At 39.2% G+C, this 20,432-nt stretch overlaps 1 protein-coding gene and 2 long non-coding RNA genes across 8 annotated transcripts in view; 1 reads left to right on the top strand and 2 right to left on the bottom strand.

Annotated features, from left to right (window-relative positions):
* LOC107372839 (ephrin type-A receptor 6) overlaps positions 1-20,432 on the bottom strand; it is a 398,636-nt gene that overhangs the window by 250,325 nt on the left and 127,879 nt on the right. The gene's annotated exons all lie outside the window — the stretch shown is intronic.
* Positions 2,135-3,057, top strand: LOC129164900 (uncharacterized). The gene is made up of 2 exons (XR_008564367.2): positions 2,135-2,559; positions 2,908-3,057. It is a non-coding gene; the product is annotated as an uncharacterized lncRNA (long non-coding RNA).
* LOC129164899 (uncharacterized) lies at positions 3,259-7,406 on the bottom strand. Of its 2 annotated transcripts, none has more exons than XR_011516162.1 (3): positions 4,136-7,406; positions 3,816-3,996; positions 3,259-3,610 (listed from the first exon to the last, which is right to left on the bottom strand). It is a non-coding gene; the product is annotated as an uncharacterized lncRNA (long non-coding RNA). The 2 variants fall into 2 exon arrangements; XR_011516161.1 differs by having other exon boundaries at positions 3,259-3,482; positions 4,136-5,901.

The raw sequence follows: 20,432 nt of genomic DNA, 5'->3' as shown, positions 1-20,432 counted from the left end.
AGAACCTCCACGTCCAACACCTCCAGGTCTTTGGACATCTGAACACCTACTCTTTCAGCACGATTCAGGTGACAATGTGCATCTTCTTGGTAACGGAGCTTTTAAGAGCTTAAGGACTGTTCTTTTTTATGCTTCTCCTGTCTTACAGACACGGCATAAGTTTGAGAAAAAAAAGGGGGGTGGGGAGCCTCCTCCCTCTTTGCGAGCATCGGTTTCGCATTTCCAGTTCACTACCATTTCTGATCACAACAAAGTCGCCTCCGTAAAGCTGCAACACAACTTTGAGCAGGTAAAATCAGGTTCTGATCTAACAGCTAAACCATCAGCTTCGCTCCAGTTCCAAACGGAACCCTCAGGTAAATTCAAACAAGTTTCCCTGTGGGTTCGTAACACAAGATACAAACAGTTTGATAACCAAATCGCTTATGAGCCTGCTCCCACAGATACGTCCAAACTCGTGTCTCTGTGGGTCCGCAATACCAGATTCAAAACTCTATTCTGACCGACTCTATTCTGACCGGATTCTTTTCCACTGACTGGTGGACCGTTACAAATTCTCTCGTTTGTGGGATGAATTTTTAACAAATGTGATATCCTTTGAATTTTTTTTTCAGGTTACCTGCCTCCAGCCAGGGTCCTGTTACTAACTCTCATTTTTAGGGATTACTAACCTACTGATTTACATTTTTAGAACTGATTTACATCTCTATCTTTTTATTAGTGCTTTGTGTAGCATGATTATATTTGATTACAAATTTAATTTTATTTTGTTACTATTTCCCTTAAAGGGCCACAAGCCAATTTGCCCTTCATTTTCATGATTATTTCTTTTATATATACGCCTTTAATTAGTGCAGCCTGCTGAGTTTCACATATCAGTTGGGATTTGCTTTCTTTTATTTGTGTTTTCTCTGCATCACGTTTTTACATGACATGTAGAGCAGGGTGCAGAACATTTCTTCTTTAGATAATTCACAAAAGGCATCCACATTTTCCCAGAGGCACCCATAGATAGGTTTTGATTGATTTCTTTGTTTTGCATCAAATGCTATCTATCGTGTGGGCTGTCTCACTTTGTCTCCTTCTCCGAGCTCGTATGGACTACATTCCATCAGAGGGGTCGTCTTCACCATCCTTCAACTGGTTTCCTGTCGCATGGGGCTTCGGTCGTGGTTCGAGATGGGTCGAGGTCTGCGCTGGACTTCGCCTGGACTACGCCTGAGGAATACATCACCTGCCCAGCTCCGTGTGGCACACGAGCTGCTTATCCTTTGAATACCTTTGCATTATTGCTGATGAAAATTAACTGCTATTGAAATAGCTCTGCTTTCAAGATTCCCTAAGTGGATTACTTTACAATGATTGCAACAGTTTTGGCCTTAATCATCTGATCAGGATAGACTCCCTTCTACACGTGACCTGTGGTGACGCTTCATCGTTCCTGCCTTCATCTGGGATGTCTACCTTCACGAGTACATCACGTTATTGTGGTTGTGACGTCAGGTGGCCTCTGCTTGACCACCATGTCGTCACAAAAAGGGGGGATTGTAACGTGAGGAAATATGGGTTTTCTATCACAAAGGTGGTGCTGGACGCAGCTAGGTCAAAGCTGGGTCATTGAGAACTTTCACCCACAGATTAAGTCCTGAACGCCAGCGAGTCTGGGAGGAAACCATAACATCTGCCACCTGCAGTCTACCAGAAGATGTGTTTACATGAGTTGTACCCAGACCAAGTCAAAACATAAAGTTTAAACTTCTTTTTCTTGATTTTAATGTTAGAATAACCATTATCATTTTGCTCATTATAAATGTGTTTAATCAAATGAATGGTTCTTATGCTTTGGGGTAATTATAATGGCTTAATGAATCCATAATTAGATAGTGTTGAGAATGTTTGGGACTGACCTTCACACTCAAGCACACAAACATTCACACACACCCACACACACCTTCCCACAGTAAACTCCAGACACATTTGATGACGCACATGTTTTGCTTTGAGAAGAGAAAGGTTTTTGGTAAGTTTTCAGTCTTTTAGTTGAGTTCGTGTGGGACAACGAAAGAGTGTGGACCTGAAAACCGAAAGGGGGCAGAGCCGGCTGGCTCGTTTCCCCCCCCCCCCCCCCCCCCCCCGCCTTTTCACGCTGTTTCTGCCAAGCCAGGCAGAATAGCTGAATCGCAACTTCTAACGCAGACTCATTACCGAGTCTTTTGGTTTCTGAGTGAATTAACTTAAAGAGCGGGTCAATTGAGCCTCGGAGTCCTTCTCCACCCACGTATCAATTTTAAAAAATGCAACATTAGTAGGCGTTGCCTGGAGGACCGAGAGGGCGGAGCCGCGGCAGTGACGAAGACGATGGCTAACTAGACGAAGCTAGCTCCCTTCACTCTGAGCAGTTGATAGAAGTGGAGGACGTTTCTCCCCCTCCTTACAGACACTCGAGAAGAAAGGGACCAAGTCTATTTGGAGGAGACAAGCGGACCTGAGTCTTATTGTTTTGAGCTTGTGAGTTGCCTGAAACTCCCAGAACCGACCCAACAGAATCACCTCTGAAAGGTAAGTAGCCGTTAGCCATAGCATTGGATTAGCTGCAGGGTTTGTCTCCACGGCCCCAAAAAGCTAGTATTGAGCATGTTTTAGAGGTTTATCTGCTTCAGCACACCTGGTTTTAATCAGCAACAAATAGCTGAGCTGCTTAACAGCTAATCTAACCTGTTAAAGCAGGAAAATCCACTGAAACATGCTGGATAGCTCTCCGGTAGCCCTGGGCTCAAGGTACAGTCTGCTGCATATAAAGTTATGAAAATACCCCATGAGAAAATTATTCTGTAATGTGTTCAGCCCACTAAAACTGCCCTGATTTCTTTATTTATTTACTAATAACAGCTGCTCTCTCGGTTCTAGGTCCTCTGGTGTCTGCAGCTGGTCTCTGGTGTCTGCAGCTGGTCTCCTCTGCTGGTGTCCTCAGGATCAGGAACTTCCAGAAGAATGTGCCTTTCAATGACTCTTTCCCCCTTATTTGTTATATTAATTAAATAAATCTCAATTTATATATTTCCTGTTTTTGTTCATGTCCATAAATACTTAAACATGCTTGAAATTAGAACGAGCTTTTAACAGTGAGGTGCTAGTTTAATTAATCACAATAGAGCTAGTTAAACATGCAACAAAAATGTGATATTCAATGTAATTTATAAATATCCATTAAAATATCAAAACTGGAATCTAAATGAGATATTTGGCAGCACAAAAAACTTGTCAAACACAATATTTATTATAATAATTGTAGGCAGACAGGAGACAGAGCTGATGGAGGTTCTCAGTCATCGAAGGAAGGCTGAAGGCTTTCCAGGAACAGGAGATGTGGTGTTGTCTCTTCTCTCTCTATTCTGCCAGATGAGCTGATAGGTTACAGGTGTGTGAGGACATCCTCATGCTGTCATAACCAGATGACAGGAGTTATCAGGTGATCAGCCAGGCTAATGAGATGCAGAAAGAAAACAAATTCAGGACAGTGTACAATATGTGGTGTTGCTCACCTTATGTGCTCTTATAGAATATTAATGTGTGCATGCCTCATGGTGTAGTCCATATTTTGCTGAATGTCCTGCAATAATGCAGGTTATTAGTTAATTTACTTTTGATAGCAAAAACAAAATATTTAATGTAAAAGTTATTTTCCAGGAGAATCAGCTCACACGTCACCACCAAGTGTCACGGGCAGAATCAGTAGCCTCCGTCATGATGTAATCACATACTTATTTAATTGTTAATATCTTAAAAATTCTGAAATGTTTTAATTTTTTTTTTACCTTGAACAGTTCACTGAGCTTGCACTGTCACTGAGGTGGAAGCTGGAATCAACAGCAGACACCTCACACCTTGGTCTTTTCAGGGGGTCTGGACGCTCTGGGACCTTCTGGAAGATGAATTTTCATCATGGTCCCCGTGGGTCACCAGACACACTGCGGCTGTGAACTCCATTCTGGCTGGCTATGTAAAAACAAAGAAGCAGCACATTTATAAATGTTGAAAAGAGCATAAAATCACGTGTAAAATAATCTGTAAAACAAATTAAAACTAGAAGGTGATAATAAAATGTTTACATAGAAGATTATTAAAAATAATTCACCTTTGCTACAGGGAAGGTTTCACATCAGCCTGGACAAGTGCATTCTTGCAGCTAAATCAGTCTGACAGCCAGTGTCTTGGGTAGATTTAGCCTGAAAAAAATATATAAGCACATTGTTGTTGGGAGTTTATAAAGTCAGATAATATACAAAAGAATCTCCTATATAGGCGCTTTATAACATTCCTAGTGTGTGATCGTTGTTATAACGTAAAAGTCAGTCACACATGATGTGGAGAGCCTGAAATGTGACCTTCTGAACAGAATTCCTCACAGAACCGGGTCACAAGCTGGATTTCACGCTGTAATGCTGTCAACAAGTGCTGCGTCAGTTAGAGACACTGTTGCAGAATTGCCGACTGACTAGCTAAAGGAAGTGAACCACGTCTCTCAGACTTTGCATTTAGGTAGGGAATTGTCTTTAGAAGATGTTAAAACGTTTATTTAGCTGACTCACCTCAGACTGGAGCCCGCCGTGGTGGGGGAGCAGAGTCGGTGGGCTGCATCTAAATCGCGGAAGAGCCACGGTGGGCACAGCCTCCCTCTTCAAACGGAGACGTGCAGAATCGCGGGTAAAATGCCCACAGAGTCACCGCAACCATACTACATTACACCATCTCACCAATACTAAGACGATATGGAACACTAAACCCGAACTACTTTCCCAATTACACTAACAGCCAAACACTAACTAAACTATAATATACAACAGCCAAGCTAACACTAAATAAGTATTTATAACACTAAAAGATATGCTAAAGACTAGGATATGCTAATGCTATACGCTAATGCTGAACTACCGCTGACCTCCTACACTCGCTTGCAAATCCAACTCCCACTCGCCACAGGGCGTGGCCGAGACGCTCGTTGCTTTTATAACTTTGGCACGGAGCTGCTACGTAGTACTCTACTGGTTTACGTAGTACTTTACTCTTTAGCCATTGGCTAAAATTTATTCAAAATGACTCAAATTCTATGTTTTCAGCTGAAGGTGGCGCATTACTGTGGTTTTTAGACAGAATTTTTAATTTTTAAAGAAAATGCACCAAAATGCTAAAATAAAGAATGCACACATTTAAAACACTATTAGACACTCATTTATACAGTTCATCAGCAAAAAAAAGTTAATTTAGACGTTACTTGCTCTTTAAGAAAGCGCGTCGACAAAACGCTTTACCATCAACGTGTACCGAGGACAACTCTGGACCGGTTCGCAGCGCATCTTTGTCTTCTTTGCCAGCCAAGGTGCCCTGGATGAAACATCCTAAGGTGACGTCCCGGGTCCAACAGAGGGTCCGATTTTCGGTGAGGCAAAACACGACAGATAGCGTTTTGATGCATCTTTTCCACTAAACCTAAGTCTATTCAAACCATCACTTTTCACTCAGACACCTGTTTCTTCCTGAAGCAAAATCAGATGCACACACGCATCCATCTCATCTCATATCACCAGCACAACTCACAACATTCTCAATCTTCATAAATTCATCAGAAGGTCTATTTGAGCCAGAACAGCATATCAACTGTTAAAAAGATTGTCCCACAAAGTTACCAATGTTGATTGTATTTCCTGTTTGTCAATTTCAAAATCATTAGTTTAATTTGATGAATTAAAACTTTTAATTGTGAAACTGGTTTCCTCATTGAACTGAAACACAGACACTCAGATATTATCGTCAGTTTATCGATGAAAACAACCTTTGAGTCTTCTGAACAATATAAAATTTGGTTATTGATTTATTAAAATTAATATTCCGAATTAATACGTAGCCTGGTTTCTCTTTCATAAAAGAGCATAAATCCATAACGCTACAACATCTACGCTGACGATATTCAGCTCTATATGTCCTTTATGCCACACCAGTTGGACAGGCTGGCCACCCTTGTACTCCGCCTGACCCAGATCAGTAACTGGCTGTCCAGCAACTTTCTTGTCCTAAGTGCTAACAAGACAGAGACCCTGATCGCTGCACCCCCGGAACTTCAGCCAAAAATCGAGCAGGAAATTGCCTCTTTTTGCCCATCAGCCAAGGCCAACATTAGAAACCTAGGAGTTATTTTTGATCCAGCTTTAAGTTTAGACTCACACGTCAAAACCATCTCCCGCTCTTGTTTCTTTCAACTGAGAAACATTTCAAAAGTCCGTAAACTGGTTTCTACTGCAGATCTGGAAAAAATCATCCATGCCTTTGTGTCATCACGCTTAGACTACTGTAACGCTCTTTTTACTGGTCTCAGCAAAACCTCCCTCTCACGCCTTCAAGCCATCCAAAATGCAGCAGCCAGACTCCTAACCAAATCCAGCAGACGAGCTCACATCACTCCAGTTTTACAGTCCCTCCACTGGCTCCCGGTAGAAAATAGAATACAGTTTAAAGTTTTAGTCCTGACCTATAGAGCTCTTAACAACCAGGCTCCAAGCTACCTATCTGAGCTTTTATCCCCACACACCACCTCTCGGAACCTTAGATCCACATCTGAAAACCTCCTGGCTGATCCTCGAACCAGACTGAAAACCAAAGGGGACAGGGCCTTTCAGACTATTGCACCCAGACTTTGGAACAGTCTACCTTCAAATCTCCGTCACTCTAACACTGTAGAGGTCTTTAAAAATCATCTAAAAACTCACCTTTTCATCCAGGCGTTCCCTCCCTAAATGTTTCAAAAAGATGACTTTGTTTGGGTTCACACCTTCACTTTGTTTATACTCATGATCAGGGGCGTAGCACCAAATTCTGGGTCCTATGTACAAGTCTTCTAGGTGGGCCCCCATGCTCACTTAATATCTCTCTTACACATTTTTTGTCATGCTATAAGACAAGATAATAAATATGATCTTAGTTTAACCTCTATATTGAGCAAATACAAATGCCAGCATAATAAAAGTGAAATGCCCAGACTTCACATATAATTATTTTAATTTGCCAACAATGTGTTCAAACAAAAATCCTGGAATTTATTTTCCAGTAAATGCTCACTGACAGGTCTTCATGTTAGCAAAATCACTTATGAGATCTTTAAAGTCCAATCCTTTGGCTAATTGGCTTTCAATAGAAAGAAGAGCTAGGCTGTTCAGTCTATCCTGGGACATTGTTGATCTCAAATAATTTTTCACCAGTTTCAGTTTGCTAAAAGCCCGTTCACCCCAGCAACAGTCACAGGTAGTGTGCAAAATATCCTCAGTCCAATACAAACTTCTCCAAAAATGCTCTGTAATTGCATCCTGTAGATGGCATTAAGCAGCTAGAGAGGAGACCGAATGTGTGGAAATGTGGCACCATATATTGTTGTCAGGTGTAGCATCTCATTCTCAAATTCAGCTGTGAGATCCTTGTAATATTTTCTCATCAGTGCCTGGCATGATATCTTCATCTGCTCTTCAGTCATGTCTGTCATGGTTCATGATATTAAGCTTTGCTGATATGTATTGATATATTAAATACATATGACATGAAATAAACCAGGTTCTCTCTGTGAATGTAATGTACTCTAAATTTTATAATCCCTGCATTATCAGCCAAATTATAAGTTTGCCCGTTTTCAAGATCAAATATAAAGAAATTTAAAATAGGCTTAAAATATCTAACCAAGTCAATAACAATCCTCTAACACCAGTGTCATCATGCTATACGAAAAACAGTGGCAGCTTCACGTTCCTGAGATTACCACGAATCCATCGATACCAAGTTTGTCCTGGTCCATGACTGGGAAGGAGCTGAAATATCCACACAGAGTGAACCTGTTTTTACTGCGAGGTCCGCAAAGTAATTGGCGGCGGCCGCCCGCGATAATAATTCTGATTAATATATATATTAATTAGTGTTATCACTGATAACACTAAATTTATATTTGATCTTGATGGTGAAACTAAAGGCGTTTAACACTGAACACCTAACATGAATGCAGCTTCTGAGAGCTAGCTAATATCAGCTAAAACTGTGTTCTGCTGCTGCTGCTCACCTTCCTTCTACTTGCTTCTGTTCAATTAACTTTTCCTCCTTCTCCTTCTTTTCTTTTCTTTTCTTTTCTGGAAGCCAGATTTCCCTTTCTTGGGAAAATACACGACTGACTCTCCTGCCTCCAGCTCTGGCTGTCGGCATCTGCGATGTGTCATAGCTGTACATGCGGCCGTGCAGCCCCTGGCCGCTGGTGTGGACTAAACCACTTTGCACATTTTTAAGGGGTGATAGATGCCTCAGAGATTGTTCAGTTATTATTTTTAAGGCGAAATTCAGTTTCTTAACCTCTTTATCCAGGTAAAGGGAAGTTTATTAAGACATTAAGTAAGTTGGGGGGAAAAAACAACAACAATAAAACATTTTTATTCAAAGCTGTCTCAGGGCCCCTCCCTGCAGTGGGCCCTGGGTAACCGGTACCCTCCCCCCCCCCCCCCAGTCCGAGGCCCCTGCTCATGATTTAATTTTCTATTTTATCACTGCTATTGTTTTTCTGATGTTTTTATTGGTTTGAGGTATTTGCCCTGATCTTTATCATGTTGTACAGCGCTTTGTGATTTATATCTGTGAAAGGCGCTATATAAATAAACTTTTACTTACTTACTTACTTACTTGGGCTGCCTCTCAGCACCTGATGGAACGACTGGGACAGCAGCATTTGAGAGGGTACTAGAACTGGAACAACAAATTGGGGCTTCTCCCTGACCGCACACCTACATGACAACGTGACCAAAATCCACCACAGGCTGGAGACCCCCTGGACGCAACTACGACAGGACACAGCAGCGAAGAGATGCTGGAAAAGGATAACTGCTTCAATCACCTGCACCCAATCTCCAACCTGGTTTCACCGTCAAAGGATCAGAAGGACTTTTCGGGGACAAGATTAGCTCCCTGACAACTGGACAACCACCTCAACACGCCATGGAAGGACCCTGATGTCTTCCTATTGAGAAGTTAAACTGTGCGCTCTCGCATCCTGAACGCCATTGTTGCACTCCGGACCTGGCCTTTAAGATACCCATCAATGTGAGACTGAAACCTTCCTGATCTACTGAAGAAGACTCTGACCTTCCGAACTAATCTCCAACCGAGACTCTCAGTCCATGGACAAGCCCTTGATGAAGAACGCTGGATTTGCCTCAGCTTCTGCCATAGTTAGAGCTGCATAAATTAATATTGCACGTTCATTTCCCCTCATCCACAGAAAAAGTCGTCTGCAACTTGAAGCTTTAAATTAAATTCATCCGATGTTTCAAGAAACTCTACTGATGTTTTTTGTATATTATATGGTTTTGCTAACCCTTCCCAATCTCTTTACAGGGACTGCTATAAATTGTAGAACTGTTGCATTACAGTAAATTCACTTAAATATGTATGAAATAGCCTTTCTTAAGTTTATGTTGGTGTTGATTTAACAGATTTCCATTATCTCACTTGTATTTCTGTAAAATGCTGTTAGATGTCATCGTGTTTTATTATTTTATTCGTTCTTTATTATTTTATTTGTTCTTTGTGTGTTGTTTTCTTTTTGTTTGATTGTCCTATTCGGATAAACAGGAGGGATTATGTTATGGAAATTTTATATTTCATTACTTTAATCCTACTAACTGAATGTCCTGAAAGCACACACAAACACACACACACACACACACACACACACACACACACACACACACACACACACACACACACACACACACACACACATTCTTGTCCTTGTAACCTCCCATTACACACAAACGCACACACATTCACTCTCTCTCGCACATGATCCACTCCCATTCCTTTCTTATCTTTTTGTATAAATAAACTGTGACCAGATGTTCGGGGCATTCGCCCTGTGCATTTGCCACAAATCATGATTTGGTTGTATGTCTGCCTTATTGTGTCTTGTCCCTCTCTCTAGCTGCAGAAAATGGGTTTAATGATAAACATATTGATAAAATCCCTAACACCAGTGCGGAGACATTAGAATAGAAGTGACGTGTGCTCTTCTGTTTGCTCCAGTTAGGAGCCTCGCTGCGAAGTTCTGGACCAACTGAAGGCGGTCAAGGGCTTTTTTGTTAAAACGTGTGTGTGTTACAGTAATCTAGATGGGAGGAGATAAAGACATGGTACTGAAACTCTTCTAGTGGCTAACTCAGGCTAGGGGCTAACTCTGTTGATTCATCAGCATGAGATGTTGGAGGCGTGGCGTGAGAGTATGTGGCGTGTCTCACACTCAATGCGTGAGAGTTGGCAGGCCATATTTCTTTACTTTATTTCGTTGACTGAATAGGGTAAAATGCTGTGTCTTTAACTTAATGGTGCTTGGTCAAAAATGGGCTCAAATCCAATGTGCTGGTAAGGCTGAGTATTGAAACTCAAGCTAACTGAGCTAGCCTATGTCAACAGAGGTTTGCGGGCGCTTTTAGCTAGAAAAACCCAATTGAGCAATTCTAATGTGAAGTAGTGTTGCCAAAAAAATTGATACCTAGATATAAATCGATGCTAAAAGTGGTATCTAAATTAGATATTCCATCCCTGTGGTATCGATATTATGGACTATTATACACAGCCTTCTTCAAGTACACCGACACGCACGACAGCCAGATGCCGTAAAGCAACCTCCGCCTCCCAGACAAACAGAAGAAGAAGACGCCGCATGGCTACATTGCAATTTCCCACGCGAGTTGTCTCCGATCCAAGTTTTGTCTGCCAAATAAATAAACAAAAACATAAACAGCGAATATGGGAGGCGCTTCACAGCCCAACTTAATTAGCATACCAAGTCCGACACGTAGTTGTACATTCACGCTTATATGCTTAAATGGAAACTCCCATTTATTGCAACCCGGACTTCATTTCTAGCATGCAGTACGTTTGTTTACTCACGCTGACAACTTTGGTGCTATTTGGATTCCCCAGGGTATTTAGATCCATCGGCGAATCGCCATCAGTGTATATCCATATAACGGGTGCGGACGGGCACCCATGGTGCAGCCTCGAAATAAGACATTATCTGCACCAAAACACCTCAATGTCGAAAGGTTTTGTTAGGAATCATTAACATGATTCCCCTGTTCGTTTGGAGCGGGTCTGGGATTTCTAGGCGTGAACAGACTAGCTGCGGCTAATCTAACCAGCGCTTTTAATGACGTCACTGCCGTACGCCAAACTATTTTTATTAAGATTAGATGTACCTTTGTCCTACTGTGGAGAAATTCGTTTTCTCCCTTTAATGACCAACAGAGTTGTTCAAAAGTACAGAACAAAACATATGGCATTACATCTTATGACAAAAAAGCACCTTAAACAGAGTTTAAAAAGCAAAATATCACTCTGCAGATAGTGTATATATAGTGAGACAATTCATGATTTAAAGTGTTAACTTTCACCAGTTTTTGTATGCACGTTTTAAAAAATGCTGATACTTGAAAGGTTTAAGCACTTAATACACTTAATTCTTAACATTTAATTTTTGCAATAAAAATTGAGGAATGTTATTTTTTGAATAAACTTGTTCAATAAATTGGTGTTTTTAAAAAGTATCGACATCGAGTATCGAGTTTTTTTTCCAGTATTGAATCGAGTTTGAAATTTTAGTATCATGACAACTCTAATGTGAAGCACTGCTCCCACTCCACTGCCTCCACCACAGTCAGAGATCTGCGAAGCTGCTGCTGCAGAAGAGTTTCAGTACAATCCTCCTGGTGGATCTCTGACTGTGGTGGAGGCAGCGAAGCTGGCAGTATGAGGCTCTGTGGTTACCAGTGGAGCTCTGAGGGAGACTACTTGTGATTTCTTACACATATGTCAATAAACCTTTCTGATTCTGATGCTTGGCGAGTTGATCGCTTCAAGTTAGAGTCGCTCAACTGCATTTTTCTGGCTTAAAGCAACCGCTAACCTCTGTTAGCTTTGGTTAGCTCAGTTAGCTTGTAGCTATATAGGATCAGAGTGTGATAGGCAGTGTTGTGCTCGAACGAGTTCATTGAACGATCGTTCGTGAATTCGTATGTTTTTTTCGTGAACGTGAACTGAACTTGTTCGTATTTTGCCTGACAAACGTAAAAGTGAGTGCGTTCATACTGGCGTGCGTGAACGGGTTTCTGAAAGTGTTCTTTCGTCGTTCTAGCTCCAGATCTCCACGGAGCTTTTCCGGAGTTAAAGCCTAGCTAAAACATCCTGTTAGCCATAGAGTTTCTAAAAAGTAGAACCCACAAAAGCGGCCAAACACAGGCAGTAGCAGTTGGTGCGGCGTCTACTCTTCTACGTCTATGTTGTGTGGAGGAGACAAAGAAAATAGAAAAGGGACTTAACTGAAAGATAATGCATTTTGTAATGTTGTGCACTTTTAATATTGTACTTTGAGTTTGCTACCTCAGCCTGCTTCCTGAGATTGTTTAATAATCCCCCCCCCCCCCCCCCCCAAAAAGAAAAAACTGTTCAAATAATGTTTTCGTCATGTTATTGAGAATATACTGTAGGGTAAAAACTGCAGCTGGGTATGAGTGTGGACCCAGTATATATATATACCACAACAACAATTTATCAATTTTACATAAAAGTAATCAAGCAACCAAAAAAAGGAATAGGTTGAAGCCTAGTGGCTTATAATTAGCCTATCCTTAACTCCCACAGAGATAATCAAATCCTTAACCAAGGCTGATAGCTAAGATGCATAACATTTAAAGAAAAGCTATGATTAATCAAGAAATCAAATCAACACAAGGTTAGACATCAAACTAAGTTTCTATAACTTTGGAAGATGCAAATTTTTAAAATTTTCTTGAAAAACGACAAAGAATTACACATCTTCAGTTCATCACTAAGTCCATTCCATAACTTCACTCCCAAAACCGACACACATCTATACTTAGCATTAGTTCTCACTTTAGGTATATCAAACATATAAGACCCCCTCAAATCATATTTTCCATCTCTTAATTTAAACATACTTAAAATACAAATTGGAACATTCTTTTTCGCCACTCTATACATCATTTCTAAAGTTTTAAGAAATATAATGTCCTTAAATTTTAACATTGCTGATCCTACAAAAAACTGGTTTATGGACTCTCTATATCCAGCTTCATTTATTATTCTAATGGCTCTTTTTTGCAATTAAAAAATTGCATCCAGATATGTTTTGTATGTTTTCCCCCAAATTTCCACACAATAACTCATATAAGGCAAGCAAAGGGAAGTGTACAGTAAATAAAGGCAGCTCTTGTGCAATAAATCTCTTGTTTTGTAAAGAATAGAAATAGACGTAGATCATTTCCGTTTCACATGATCTATGTGAGACTTCCAACAAAGTTTATCATCAATTATTACTCCTAAAAATTTAGTCTCATTTACTCGTTCAATTTCAACATTATTTAGATTTAATTTTACTTCAATATTATTCTTAATACCTCCAAACAACATAAATTTTGTTCTACTTTCATTCAGTGATAGATAGATAGATAGATAGATAGATAGATAGATAGATAGATAGATAGATAGATAGATAGATAGATAGATAGATGATAGATAGATAGATAGATAGATAGATAGATAGATAGATAGATAGATAGATAGATATTTTTATTCGGTCAACAACAACAATTTATCAATTTTACATAAAAGTAATCAAGCAACCGAAAAAAGGAATAGGTTGAAGCCTAGTGGCTTATAATAAGCCTATCCTTAACTCCCACAGAGATAATCAAATCCTTAACCAAGGCTGATAGCTAAGATGCATAACATTTAAAGAAAAACAATGATAAATCAAGAAATCAAATCAACACAAGGTTGGACATCAAACTAAGTTTCTATAACTTCGGAAGATGCAATTTTTTAAAATTTTCTTGAAAAACGACAAAGAATAACACATCTTCAGTTCATCATTAAGTCCATTCCATAACTTCACTCCCAAAACCGACACACATCTATACTTCGCATTAGTTCTCACTTTAGGTATTTCAAACATATAAGACCCCCTCAAATCATATTTTCCATCTCTTAATTTAAACATACTTAAAATACAAATTGGAACATTCTTTTTCACCACTCTATACATCATTTCTAAAGTTTTAAGATATATAATGTCCTTAAATTTTAACATAGCTGATCCTACGAAAAATTGGTTTGTGGACTCCCTATATCCAGCTTTATTTATTATTCTAATAGCTCTTTTTTGCAATTTAAAAATTGAATCCAGATATGTTTTGTATGTTTTCCCCCAAATTTCCACACAATAACTCATATAAGGCAAGCAAAGGGAAGTGTACAATAAATAAAGGCAGCTCTTGTGCAATAAATCTCTTGTTTTATAAAGAATAGAAATAGACTTAGATAATTTCCGTTTCACATGATCTATGTGAGACTTCCAACAAAGTTTCTCATCAATTATTACTCCTAAATATTTAGTCTCATTTACTCGTTCAATTTCAACATTATTTAGATTTAATTTTACTTCAATATTATTCTTAATACCTCCAAACAAAATAAATTTTGCTTTACTTTCATTCAGTGATAGTTTATTAAATACAAACCATCTATTTAACTTCATCAATTCTATTTCCACTGTTTTCAGTAATTCCTTTATGTTATCTCCAGAACAAAATAAGTTTGTATCATCAGCAAACATCACATATTTTAAAATATCACTAGCTGTACAAATATCATTTATATAAAGTAAAAATAACTTTGGTCCCAACACCGATCCTTGCGGAACTCCACAAGTTACTTGTCTAAGTTTAGATTTCATATTATTAATACTCACATATTGGAACCTTCTTTCCAAGTAACTATTTAACCAAAGTTGTACAACACCTCTTAAACCAAATCTTTCACATTTCTGTAACAGTAAAGAATGATCTATCGTATCGAAGGCTTTGCGTAAATCAATGAACACACCTATTCCAATCTGTTTTTTATCCACAATTGTTGCAATATTTTCAATAAATTCCATTACTGCTAGAGATGTTGATCGATTTCTTCTGAACCCATACTGATGGTCATTCAATAAATCATATTTTTCAAGAAAATAATTTAGTCTGTTTTCAAATAGTTTTTCAAGAATCTTTGAAAATGTAGGCAGCAAAGATACTGGTCTATAATTTGACACAACCTGTTTATCTCCATTTTTATATATTGGGATCACTTTGGCAATTTTCATTTTATCTGGAAAAATTCCGGTTTGAAATGATTTGTTACAAATATAAGTTAACGGTTGAAGGATACTATGAAGAACTTCTTTAACTAATGACATATCAAGGCCGTCACAATCCATGGATTTTTTACTCACCACATCTATAATATCACTCTCACAGACTCCTCCAAGAAACATTGGGTTGCATTTATAAGAAGTAAAATTTAAAAATTTGTCATCATGTCTTCCTGGTACAGAAATCTCTTTTGCCAAATTGGGACCTAAAATAACAAAGTAATCATTAAATTCGTTGACTATACTTTCAGTATTCTTAATCACTACATTACCTTCTTTTACAATACATGTTGTAAAACATATATTATTCTGATTTTTTATTATCTTATTAAGTACACTCCAGGTAGCCTTTATATTATTTTTAGATTTTTGAAGCAGCTTTTCATAATAACTTTTCTTTTCATATCGCAAAACAGTTGTTAATCTGTTTCTATATTTCTTATATTTGTCTTCCTTTTCCTTAGTTCTATTTGTCAAAAAAATCTTATATAACTTATTTTTCCTTTTACATGCTCTTTCCAGACCTTTTGTCACACACACACACACACACACACACACACACACACACACACACACACACACACACACACACACACACACACACACACACACAATTATCTCTGTTCTCTAGCAATCTAAACCAGGACATCATGAAAGATATATATATATTTATTTATTTATGAGGAAAAAAGAACTATGAACTAGTTCGTTTTTTGAACAGTGAACTTAGTTCAAATTTTTTTTATTATGAACTAAGAAATGAACTAGTTTGTTTTAAAATATATGAACTGAACTTTGAAGTAGTTCGCTTTTTAAACTAACTTTCCCAACACTGGTGATAGGTGGGTGCCCACATCCTCACAGCCCTGCTCTTAGCGCCACCTCTTTGCCCATTTTTATACTGTCCTAGAGTGATGAGACAAGCGATCTGGCCAAGATAGCGGTGGTGGGAACTGACTATTGAGCTTTAATTCAGCCATTCACAAACCTATATGTGGTCTTCTACATAGAGCAGTAACTGTGCAACTCTCACATGTGCTGTCAGAGCATTTTTGGCACCTGCATTGATAGATTGATAAAACTCCAACTATTGACGTCCACAAGCAAATTGTTTGACAATCTCGAATTTGGTCTGAGTTTTTAAATAATCATTTTTGGTGCCGTTTGTCTTCACTGTTAAGGGAATACTGATTAAGACCCCCGTACAATACTGCAAAGTCTGATCCAGTTGAATCAAAGTAAAAACAATTAGAAAGCATCTGTTCAGTGCTATGAATAATACTTTATGGGATAAATAGTCAATGATATATGGCTTTTCAACTCAGTTTTCAGCTCTTCCATTCTCAGGTGACTTTCGTGCGCTTTCCTTAATCTAATTTATTGCTGATAGCCCTGACAGGCCTTTGTTATCTTTCCACTGGCTGTCATGCTTGTGTGATAACACATAACCTACAACACACGGGTTTGTTGAGTGTCATTGATTTTATGTGCTTCACTCAAACACCCATGAGGTCCTGGAGTCAGGACCTGAGAGAGAACGCCACCGCCGCTGCTTCCGTTAGTGTTTATGAAGCTGGACGGAACTGGATATATGTTGGCCCGAAACTTCAGTACAAATGAAAGCTGAGTATATATTTTTATTTCTATTAAATCCACTGTTTTACTATAAATACAAGTGTGAATCTGAGCTGTATGAATGTCCCTACAGCTAAACATCTTTCTCTCAGATTTGACCATGCCTGAGTAAACATCCACTGAATAAACACAATTCTCATTTCAGGACATCCAATCCAAGGCACACAAACTTACAGACATAAAAAAGGAGTGTATCCCTTTCAGATTTCACTTCCTTGATCTATAAAGAATAATAGTGTTTAATAAGGATGACTTTACACTGGGATAATCCCGCTCTCGCATGCACAGACACACAGCCAATTTCATTTCCACCTCCTCAGCTGTTTCCTCTGCGCTGCAAAAGCCCATTTTAAGAAAAAGACGATTTAGGCACAAAACCAGGCCTCAAATATCAATTATCAGTGATGGGATGAAGGAAAAATAGCTGATGGATGACACGTTTCTTAAATCCTGTGCTATTTTTTATATGAGTATATTGTGTGTTTCTATTATAGAGAAATAACAGGATATGAAGAAGAAACTGGTTGAAAGAATATTAGAAAATACACAGAGACTGTGGAAATGTGTGATTGTATTTTTAACCTTTAGGGAAAGTACATTTCTAAATATGTTTGCTAGAACTAAATAAAATGTAACCACATTTTCAGAAATCTTTATATCTAGAATAAAAAGTTTGCCACATAGATTAGTGGGAAAAGTGCAAAGTTAGGTTTTATTTTAGGAAAGTCTAGTTTTTGATTTGAACTTGATCAGTTAAAACAAATAAAAACTGCTGCTGGATAACAGAAAAGGACATTAAATAACGAGGCGCTAATGTGAGTTTTTCACAAACTCACTGGACTGAAGTTTAAGTTTATTTATTTGGCAGACGCTTTTATCCAAACGTGCAGTTGTTAACCTGTAGGGCGTGTTGCGATCCGTGGGGGAAACCGGAGTACCCGGAGGACACCTGATAGGTAATTTTTCATTTATCCCATATTACCTTAAAGGACAACACACAGAGAGAGAGTAGATTATTCGTAATGTCCATGAATCGTCATGCGAGAGCTGGGCGCAGACCCCCTCCATGGAGCTAACCAGCCCCCCTCTGTTCCTGGGCAAAGCCTTCAGCTCACCAGCTCTGCATCCCCGCATCCTCCACCAAAATGTTAGGTATTGAAATGTTAGGTAATATTTAATCTCCATAACCCTGAAATAAACACTCTTGACAACATGGAAGACATTTTACCCTGAGTCCCCAAAATAAAGGAGAGTTAACGCAGGGAAAAACCTCCTGCGAGGCTTTCCCCCCGTCACTCCCATGTGTTCTCAGTTTGCCAGGGGTTTTATTTAGCAAAGGATGGAGAAGGCGGGGCCTTCTCAGGTTACAGAGGTACAGAGGTTTGGTTGGAATCAACATCCTTGACTGCAAACGAGCTTCTCTGCTCAACCTTTCATGAACAGCCACAGTTGGCAAACACAGAGATTCATGAAGTGTTAATAACACAAAATGGGCATCTTTTAGGCCTCAAAAAGGTACAATTATAAAAATACCCAACAACACCCACACATGCATGGGGAGAACATGTAGCTCCACGCAGAAAGGCTGCAGGCAAGTTTCAAACCTGCAACCTTCTTGCTGCGAGGCAATAGTGCCAACAACTGCGCCACCATGCAGCCCATGGCTTGTCATTAAAGCCATAAAATCTACTTTTTCATATTTTTCAATCATTTTCCTGAGCCAGCATGTGCTAAAATGATCCTGTACAGGGTAAAGGAAATGTGCCAGTCCAGTCTGTTGAGCTGAATGTTTCCTGCATGTTTTACGTCATGAACACAGCTGATTTATTTTATTTAGGGATCAATCACTCCTGTAGACACCAATGAAAGCTAAGGAGACATTTCAGCTCATTAAAGTGTTAAAAAGACAAACAGCGAGGAGATACGTTTTTTGTTCTACTAAAAGTACACTAGGGGGTGCTAAAGTCAAGCCCAAACTGCCTAATAATAAGTCTTCTTGTATTTTAAATGGTTTAGCACCAGTTGGTGTCCACCTGGGTGCGGACTGTCGGCATGGGTCAATAGGTAGAACGGTAAAAGAGCACCAACATGAAGGTTGGTCTAATTTCAAAATTCCTTTGATGGTTTTTGATATATGAGATCTTCAAAATCCCCTGGCTGTTTGTCAACATGGAGGACAACATCGGTGACCTCACAGATAATGTCATACTCATGTAGCACCCGATTACCCAGTCTAGTATAACTGTGCACTAGAATCTAAAACTGGTGGGGTGTCTTTTTTGGTTCGTTGATTTCTGGTAGAAACCCAGAAGGTTCACCTAAGGTAAAGTAAACCTTTCCTTCAGACGCCCTGACAGATTCACAGAGCAGGCGTCCTCACCCGAGACACGAAACCCGATGTCCTCAGTGATTTGACATGTGTCCGTGTCCTCAGTCAGAAAACACAAATCTAGATGTCCTCAGCGAACTTCCCCACACCAGCTCCTCTGCCTCTCGTTGCATCTCCCTCTCCAGCCAGCTACCGATCAGTCCCTAATCACAGTGATTAAGTGTGCCTTGGGCCAAAAGTTTCGGAGTCCGTCCTTCTGTCTCTTTTTCCTCTGAATCCTGGTGTGCACTTGCTGCAGTCTCCATCATCCTCGCACACCTTCCCGCCGTCTCTCTCCTTCCTCTTCCCAGCATCCTCTCTCCCTCGTCTCGAACTTTTCAAAAGCTCTCCCTAGTGTTCATAGCTTGTTATTGCTCCTACACAGCTTTCATTAGTTTAAAATTCAGTCCAAAGTCCTTAGACTGAACAATCAACAAGAGTAATGCACACATTAATTGAAACAAACATTTCTCACCAGAGACCTGTTCTTAAGTGAAAAATACTCACAACTTTAGTTGCAATGTTACACACATGCACCTCACTGTTCATGTTGATACAAAGTAATACCACACCTGGTTTAAGTTGAAGGGTTTTAAGTAAACAGTACTACCCAGGGGCTACACTCATCTTTCATGATGTCCTGGTTTAGATTGCTAGAGAACAGAGATAATTGTACAGAAATCACACGTGCACACATTCACTTCGTCCTGCAGAAGTATTTGTTTTTACAAGTTCATCCATAGTATTGTACAGATGCTAGACTGTTAAGAGGCACGAAAAGACGTTTTTAGCCTATGCGTTTTCCAAATTTGACATAGCAGCTTTAAACAAGCCTCTGTAAACAGAAAACTGAAATAAAAACTATAAATATATGAAATAAAAGATAAAAAAAACAGGAAGTGAACTTATTACACAATGAGACTACCTTCACTGTTGACAGCAAACAGAAACACTGAAAACTTAAATAGTACTCAATGCACATTTGCATGTCACTGCTCCATTATATCTGCTCCTATTTTACTGCTGAGAAGGAAATTCACAATGGATTTCCTCTGCCCAGATGAATAAATGTTTGCGTGAAATGCTGAGTCTAAATTGTTTATCGATTTGTGATGCGCTGAAATCCAGTTGTTGTGGTTGTTT

The sequence above is a fragment of the Nothobranchius furzeri genome, chromosome 14 (assembly GCF_043380555.1).
Source record: "Nothobranchius furzeri strain GRZ-AD chromosome 14, NfurGRZ-RIMD1, whole genome shotgun sequence".
In the NCBI taxonomy this organism is placed as follows: Eukaryota; Metazoa; Chordata; class Actinopteri; order Cyprinodontiformes; family Nothobranchiidae; genus Nothobranchius; species Nothobranchius furzeri.
The sequence above is the reverse complement of the archived record's forward strand: the minus strand, read 5'-3'. Positions and strand labels throughout refer to the sequence as shown.